Source organism: Nerophis ophidion, linkage group LG21, assembly GCF_033978795.1.
Source record: "Nerophis ophidion isolate RoL-2023_Sa linkage group LG21, RoL_Noph_v1.0, whole genome shotgun sequence".
NCBI lineage: Eukaryota > Metazoa > Chordata > Actinopteri > Syngnathiformes > Syngnathidae > Nerophis > Nerophis ophidion.
Window position 1 is genome coordinate 43,914,099 of NC_084631.1, and position 7,500 is coordinate 43,921,598.

Consider the following 7,500-nt stretch of genomic DNA (forward strand, 5'->3'; position numbering starts at 1 on the left):
GTCCAGTCCATAGTGGATCTAACATAATAGTGAGAGAGTCCAGTCCATAGTGGATCTAACATAATAGTGTGAGAATCCAGTCCATAGTGGATCTAACATAATAGTGTGAGAGTCCAGTCCATAGTGGATCTAACATAATAGTGTGAGAGTCCAGTTCATAGTGGATCTAACATAATAGTGTGAGAGTCCAGTCCATTGTGGATCTAACATAATAGTGTGAGAGTCCAGTCCATAGTGGATCTAACATAATAGTGTGAGAGTCCAGTCCATTGTGGATCTAACATAATAGTGTGAGAGTCCAGTCCATAGTGGATCTAACATAATAGTGTGAGAATCCAGTCCATTGTGGATCTAACATAATAGTGTGAGTCCAGTCCATAGTGGATCTAACATAATAGTGTGAGAGTCCAGTCCATAGTGGATCTAACATAATAGTGTGAGAGTCCAGTCCATTGTGGATCTAACATAATAGTGTGAGAGTCCAGTCCATTGTGGATCTAACATAATAGTGTGAGAGTCCAGTCCATAGTGGATCTAACATAATAGTGTGAGAATCCAGTCCATAGTGGATCTAACATAATAGTGTGAGTCCAGTCCATAGTGGATCTAACATAATAGTGTGAGAGTCCAGTCCATAGTGGATCTAACATAATAGTGAGAGAGTCCAGTCCATAGTGGATCTAACATAATAGTGTGAGAGTCCAGTCTATAGTGGATCTAACATAGTAGTGTGAGAGTCCAGTCCATAGTGGATCTAACATAATATTTAAAGTCCAGTCCATAGTGGATCTAACATCATATTTAAAGTCCAGTCCATAGTGGATCCAACATAATATTTAAAGTCCAGTCCATAGTGGATCTAACATACTTAGACAACATAGCCTGTGTTTCTCCATGCTCTTTAAGCCTTTTCTCAAGCAATGTGAGGAAAACATCAGTAGAAGAGGACACATAAATGATGAGGGCATCCTAGCTTCTTTTTTGTTCGTTTTTGAGCACCAACTCTGTTTCTTTTTTCTCCATTTTTCTGCAGATTCTGACCCAGTCTTTCTCCCTTCAAGGATGCTCCGGGAACTCTGAATCGTATTTGGCTGGAGTTTATTTCGACTTGTTTGCATTCAGACTGCAACCAAAACCCTTTTATTTTCTAAGTCATTCTAATAATGGCTGCAAATTGGAAATGTGTGACCCCTTCTTTAGTTGTATTACTACAACCCGCAACAATATATCTGGAGGCCATATTTGATCATTATTTTAAATTCAGTCGTCATCCGGGATGAAGATGCTACCAAAACACTAATTTGGGATTAATTGGAGTTACGGGAAAAATCTTACATTTTTATATGATCCGGTTTTCGCAGCCGAGTGCAAAGCGACTGGAATGAGAATCAGCACTTCCAAGTCCGAGTCCATGGTTCACGCCCGCAAAAGGGTGGAGTGCCATTTCCGGGTTGGGGAAGAGACCCTGTCCCAAGTGGAGGAGTTCAAGTACCTCGGAGTCTTGTTCACAAGTGAGGGAAGAGTGGATCGTGGGATGTGGTGCGGCGTCTTCAGTAATGGGGACACTGTCTCGATCCGTTGTGGTGAAGAAGGAGCTGAGCCGGAAGGCGAAGCTCTCAATTTACCGGTCGATCTACGTTCCCATCCTCACCTATGGTCATGAGCTTTGGGTTATGACCGAAAGGACAAGATCACGGGTACAGGCGGCTGAAATGAGAGAGAGGGTGAGAAGCTCTACCATCCGTGGGCAGCTCAAATTAAAGCCGCTGCTCCTCCACATGGAGAGGAGCCAGATGAGGTGGTTCGGGTATCTGGTCAGATTGCCACCCAAACGCCTCCCTAGTGAGGTTTAGGGCACATCTGACCGGGAACAGGCCTGGGAACGCCTCCGGATCCCCTGGGAAGAGTTGGACGAAGTGGCTGGGGAGAGGAAAGTCTGGGCTTCCCTGCTTAGGCTGCTGCCCCCGCGACCCGACCTCGGAAAAACGGAAGATGGATGAATGGATCCGGTTTTCGTCAAACCTTTTGGAACAGATTACTAAAGAAATCCAATATATTGCTGTACTGTACACCCAACCAACACTTTGTCAACATCAGAAGCTGGTAAGTTTCCAACAGGTGAGCACTTGAACTTTCACTGCAGTTTCATTCCAATCAAAAGTCAGTCTCAAAAGTTCAATATTAATGGCAAAAACAGTGTTTTTCAACCAGCGACCTGGGGGCCAAGTCCAGCCCAGTAATGACACTAATTTGACCAGGGCCCGCACTATATATATATATATATATATATATATCTAAACTGTCTTTTCATTAAACTGAACAAAAGTTATATGTCCACTGATGTTTAAAAACTCTATACTCTGAGTGTAATTTATGTTTCCCCAACGATTTTGCCATTTTTCCCCTCGTGCAGTAATTGACTGAAAGATCGTTTACTTGCCGCCTTTGTGGCGCAAGCGTGATGACGTCCTGTTACTGCTAAAAAAAAAATGCATTTTTAGACAATATGATTTGCTAGGAGAACTGGAATCAAGTGGTAGAAAATGGATTGATGGGTGGGCAAAAAAGGAAAGAAAAAAAAAATATATATATATGTATATATATTTTATTTATTTTTTTAAATTTGTATCTTTTTATTTTTTACTTGGTATTGGCAGATTTTGGATGCTGCCTAGGAGACACAGTAACAAGCGGTAGAGAATGGATTGTAGGATGGCCGAAAAAGGACGGATAAATATAATTTAAAAAAAAAATAAATACAATTTGTATTTACTTTTTAGCCAAGACTACTCGCGGGCCAGATTTTGGACGCTGGTGCGCCTTATCTGCCTAGGAGACTCAGTAACAAGCGGTAGAAAATGGATTGATGGATGGGTGACAAAGAACAGATTAACAAAATAATAATAAAAAAAATATTATTTTTTTTAATCTTTACCTGCGGGCCGGATTTTGGACGCTAGTGGGTCGTAGTTTGGGGACTCCTGCGCCCTAGAGTGTGCCTGTTGGACCACTGTAGATACATTGGCAGATCCTTGCGTTGACATTTGAACTTTGCCAGCAAACATTGAACATTGAGGTCCAAACTTGTGATTTACATAACTGAGGCATTCCTCACTTATGTGATTATGTAAGTCAGGTGTTGTTGTAGCATGTTTACTTCAGATGCAGTCAGTTGTCCATCCACCCATCCATTTTCTACTGCTTGTCCCTTTTGGGGTGGCAGAAGGCGGTGTACACCCTGGACAAGTCGCCACCTCATCGCAGGGCCAACACAGATAGACAGACAACATTCACACACTAGGGACCATTTAGTGTTGCCAATCAACCTATCCCCAGGTGCATGTCTTTGGAGGTGGGAGGAAGCCGGAGTACCCGGAGGGAACCCACGCATTCACGGGGAGAACATGCAAACTGCACGGGATTGAACTCAGGACCTTCGTATTGTGAGGTACATGCACTAACCCCTGTTCTACCGTGTTGTGCATTCAGTAGTCATTTGTTTAAGTTCTTTAGTTATACACGTGGTCTTCCTCAATGTTCTTGTCTTTTTTCGTCATTTAAAAAAACCTGTGAGCTACTCACATTTTTGCAGCAGATTCTTAAAAAACTCGGTCATAGAGATGGTCTTTGACTAGCTTTTGTTTTGCCAAAAGGTACTTAAAAACAGAGCTCTTTGTCATAAACTCAAATGTCTTCTGTAGAGAACACTGGTTCTCTGGTCCTTAGCTTTCTGGAAATGTGGCCCCAAAAACAATGTAATTTAATATTTTAATATTTTAATTAAACAACGACTCAATTTTTTGGTTTAATTTTCCAATTATTACTTTATTGCTAATTGTCTATCTTACCCAGATGAGCTAATTGGTCAACGCCCACAATGATTAATTATTCATGTTCCTATTCCCACGTATCCCAGCCTAGGAACTACGATGGTACATTTACCAACTTTAGCCTCGGCACACAGGAGGAGTTAACCCCCGAGGTCACCCCTTTTGGACTATAGACTATTTGTTATTATTACCCATACTTACCTTTTTCCACACACAAACGCCAATTTAGTGTTGCCAATCAACCTATCCCCAGGTGCATGTCTTTGGAGGTGGGAGGAAGCCGGAGTACCTGGAGGGAACCCACGCAGTCACGGGGAGAACTCCACACAGAAAGATCCCGAGGCCAGGATTGAACTCAGGACCTTCGTATTGTGAGGTACATGCACTAACCCCTGGTCCTACCGTGCTGTGGATTCAGTAGTCATTTGTTTAAATTCTTTAGTTATACATGTGGTCTTCCTCAAGGTTCCGTTTTAGGTCTTGTCTTTTTTTGTTATTTCAAAAAAAACCTGTGAGCTACTCACATTTTTGCAGCAAATTCTTAAAAAACTCGGTCATAGAGATGGTCTTTGACTAATTTTTTTGCCAAAAGGTCCTTAAAAACAGAGTTCTTTGTAATAAACTCAAATGTCTTCTGTAGAGAACACTGGTTCTCTGGTCCTTAGCTTTCTGGAAATGTGGCCCCCAAAACAATGTAGTTTAATATTTTTTAATATTTATTATTTTAGTTAAAGGGGAACATTATCACAATTTCAAAAGGGTTAAAAACAATAAAAATCAGTTCCCAGTGGCTTGTTGTATTTTTTGAAGTTTTTTTCAAAATTTTACCGGTCCCGGAATATCCCTAAATAAAGCTTTAAAGTGCCTTTTTTTCGCTCTCTGCCAAGACACTGGCCATTTCCCTGTGACGTCATACAGTGCTGCCAATGTAAACAAACAATGGGAATACCACAGCAAGATATAGCGACATTAGCTCGGATTCAAACTCGGATTTCAGCGACTTAAGCGATTCAACAGATTACGCATGTATTGAAACAGATGGTTGGAGTATGAAAGTATTGAAGAAGAAACTGAAGCTATTGAGCGAATAGCTATTGACGTTATTCATAGCCATAGCATGGCCGAATAGCTGCGTTAGCATCGCCGGTAAAATGTGCGGACCAAACGATCAGGACTTTCGCATCTTTTGACTCTGGAGATACTTAAATCCGTCGATTGGTAAGTGTTTGTTTCGCATTAAATGTGGGTGGAAGGAAACGTAATATAGTTGCAAATGCATCTGCAGGTTATCCATACATCTCTGTGCCATGTCTGCTTTAGCACCGCCGGTAAATAGCATGGTAGAATCGATTAGCGTAGCATGTTAGCATCGATTAGCTGGCAGTCAACATCAACAAAACTCACCTTTGTGATTTCGTTGACTATCGTTGCAAATGCATCTGCAGGTTATCCATACATCTCTGTGCCATGTCTGCTTTAGCACCGCCGGTAAATAGCATGTTAGCGTCAATTAGCGTAGCATGTTAGCATCGATTAGCTGGCAGTCAACATCAACAAAACTCACCTTTGTGATTTCGTTGACTATCGTTGCAAATGCATCTGCAGGTTATCCATACATCTCTGTGCCATGTCTGTCTTAGCATCGCCGGTCAAATGTGGAGACACTCTGGTACATTCAATGGGGGTCTGGCGGCAGACACTTTGGCATCTTGGGGCCAGTGGTGCAACTTGAATCCCTCCCTGTTAGTGTTGTTACACCCTCCGACAACACACCGACGAGGCATGATGTCTCCAAGGTTCCAAAAAATAGTCAAAAAAACGGAAAATAACAGAGCTGAGACCCGGTGTTTGTAATGTGTTGAAAATGAAAATGGTGGGTGTGTTACCTCGGCGACGTCACATTCTGACGTCATCGCCTGCAGCGCGATAAACAGAAAGGCGTTTAATTCGCCAAAATTCACCCATTTAGAGTTCGGAAATCAGTTAAAAAAATAGATGGTCTTTTTTTTTTGCACCATCAAGGTATATATTGACGCTTACATAGGTCTGCTGATAATGTTCCCCTTTAACCAACTACTCAATTTTTTGGTTTAATTTTCCAATTACTTTATTGCTAATTGTCTATCTTACCCAGAAGAGCTAATTGGTCAACGCCCACAATGAGTAATTATTCATGTTCCTATTCCTACGTATCCCAGCCTAGGAACTACGATGGTACATTTACCAACTTTAGCCTCGGCACACAGGAGGAGTTAACCCCCGAGGTTACCCCTTTTGGACTATAGACTATTCGTTATTATTACCCATACTTACCTTTTTTCACACACTAACGCTAATTTAGTGTTGCCAATCAACCTATCCCCAGGTGCATATCTTTGGAGGTGGGAGGAAGCCGGAGTACCTGGAGGGAACCCACACCGTCACGGGGAGAACTCCACATAGAAAGATCCCGAGCCCGGGATTGAACTCAGGACCTTCGTATTGTGAGGTACATGCACTAACCCCTGGTCCTACCGTGCTGCGCAGTCAGTAGTCATTTGTTCAAATTCTTTAGTTATACACGGTTCCGTTTTAGGTCCTGTCTTTTTTCGTCATTCAATAAAAACCTGTGAGCTACTCACATTTTTGCAGCAAATTCTTAAAAAACTCTCATAGAAATGGTCTTTGACTAGCATTTTTTTGCCAAAAGGTCCTTAAAAAACAGAGCGCTATTGTAACTCTTTGTAATAAATCAACCAAAATCAAAACTTTATATTAGTAACCTATCATTTCCAACAGGTACATTTCCAAACAAAATGAAAATAGCTAACGTTGCACCAATTTATAAGACTGGAGACAAACATCTATTTACAAATTATAGACCAGTTTCTTTACTTCCACAATTTTCTAAAATCATTGAAAAACTGTTCAATAACAGATTAGAGAGTTTCATTTAAAAAAAAATAGAATACTCGAAGAGAACCAATACGGATACAGAGCTAATGTTTCAACTTCAATGGCTTTAATTGAAATTACAGAAGAAATTATCAATGCAATAGATGGTAAAAAATGTGCAGCAGCAGTGTTTATGGATCTAACTAAAGCATTTGACACAATCACAATATTTTAATAAAAAGAACGATATGGCATCAGAGGGTTAGTCTTAAACTGGATAAGAAGTTATCGAACCAACAGGAAACAATATGTGAAACTAGGCGAACACACATCTACAACGCTAAATATATCCTGTGGTGTACCTCAGGGATCAATACTAGGACCTAAACTATTCAATCTCTATTTAAATGACATTTGTAAAGTAACAAGAGATTTAAAGTTAGTATTATTTGCGGATGACACAACAGCGTTTTGTTCAGGAGAGAACACACAGAGGATAATACAAATAATAACAGAGGAAATTAACACATTTTAAAAATGGTTTGACAATAACAGACTATCATTGGATCTCAGTAAAAGTAAAATAATGCTATTTGGTAACAGTAGAAAAGAAAGTCAAATACAAATAGACGGAATAGAACTTGAAAGAGTAAATTAAACCACATTTCTAGGTATAATTGATGATAAATTGAACTGGAAATCTCATGTAAAAAATATACAACATAAAGTAACAAGAAACATGTCAATAATGAATAAAGCTAAATATGTTCTAGACCAAAAATCCCTTTATCTTCTC

At 40.3% G+C, this 7,500-nt stretch overlaps 2 long non-coding RNA genes across 3 annotated transcripts in view; both read left to right on the forward strand.

Annotated features, from left to right (window-relative positions):
* Nucleotides 1-4,231, forward strand: part of LOC133540162 (uncharacterized) — a 39,024-nt gene extending 34,793 nt beyond the window's left edge. The window contains exons 6-7 of one of the 2 annotated variants that reach the window (XR_009803572.1): nucleotides 1,034-3,448; nucleotides 3,917-4,231. This is a non-coding gene — a long non-coding RNA (uncharacterized LOC133540162). The remainder of the gene's footprint in view (nucleotides 1-1,033; nucleotides 3,449-3,916) is intronic. The other variant, XR_009803571.1, reaches the window with a different exon arrangement.
* Nucleotides 4,232-5,869: 1,638 nt separating this feature from the next.
* Nucleotides 5,870-7,500, forward strand: part of LOC133539505 (uncharacterized) — an 81,128-nt gene continuing 79,497 nt past the window's right edge. Inside the window, exon 1 of the long non-coding RNA XR_009803409.1 lies at nucleotides 5,870-6,318. This is a non-coding gene — a long non-coding RNA (uncharacterized LOC133539505). The remainder of the gene's footprint in view (nucleotides 6,319-7,500) is intronic.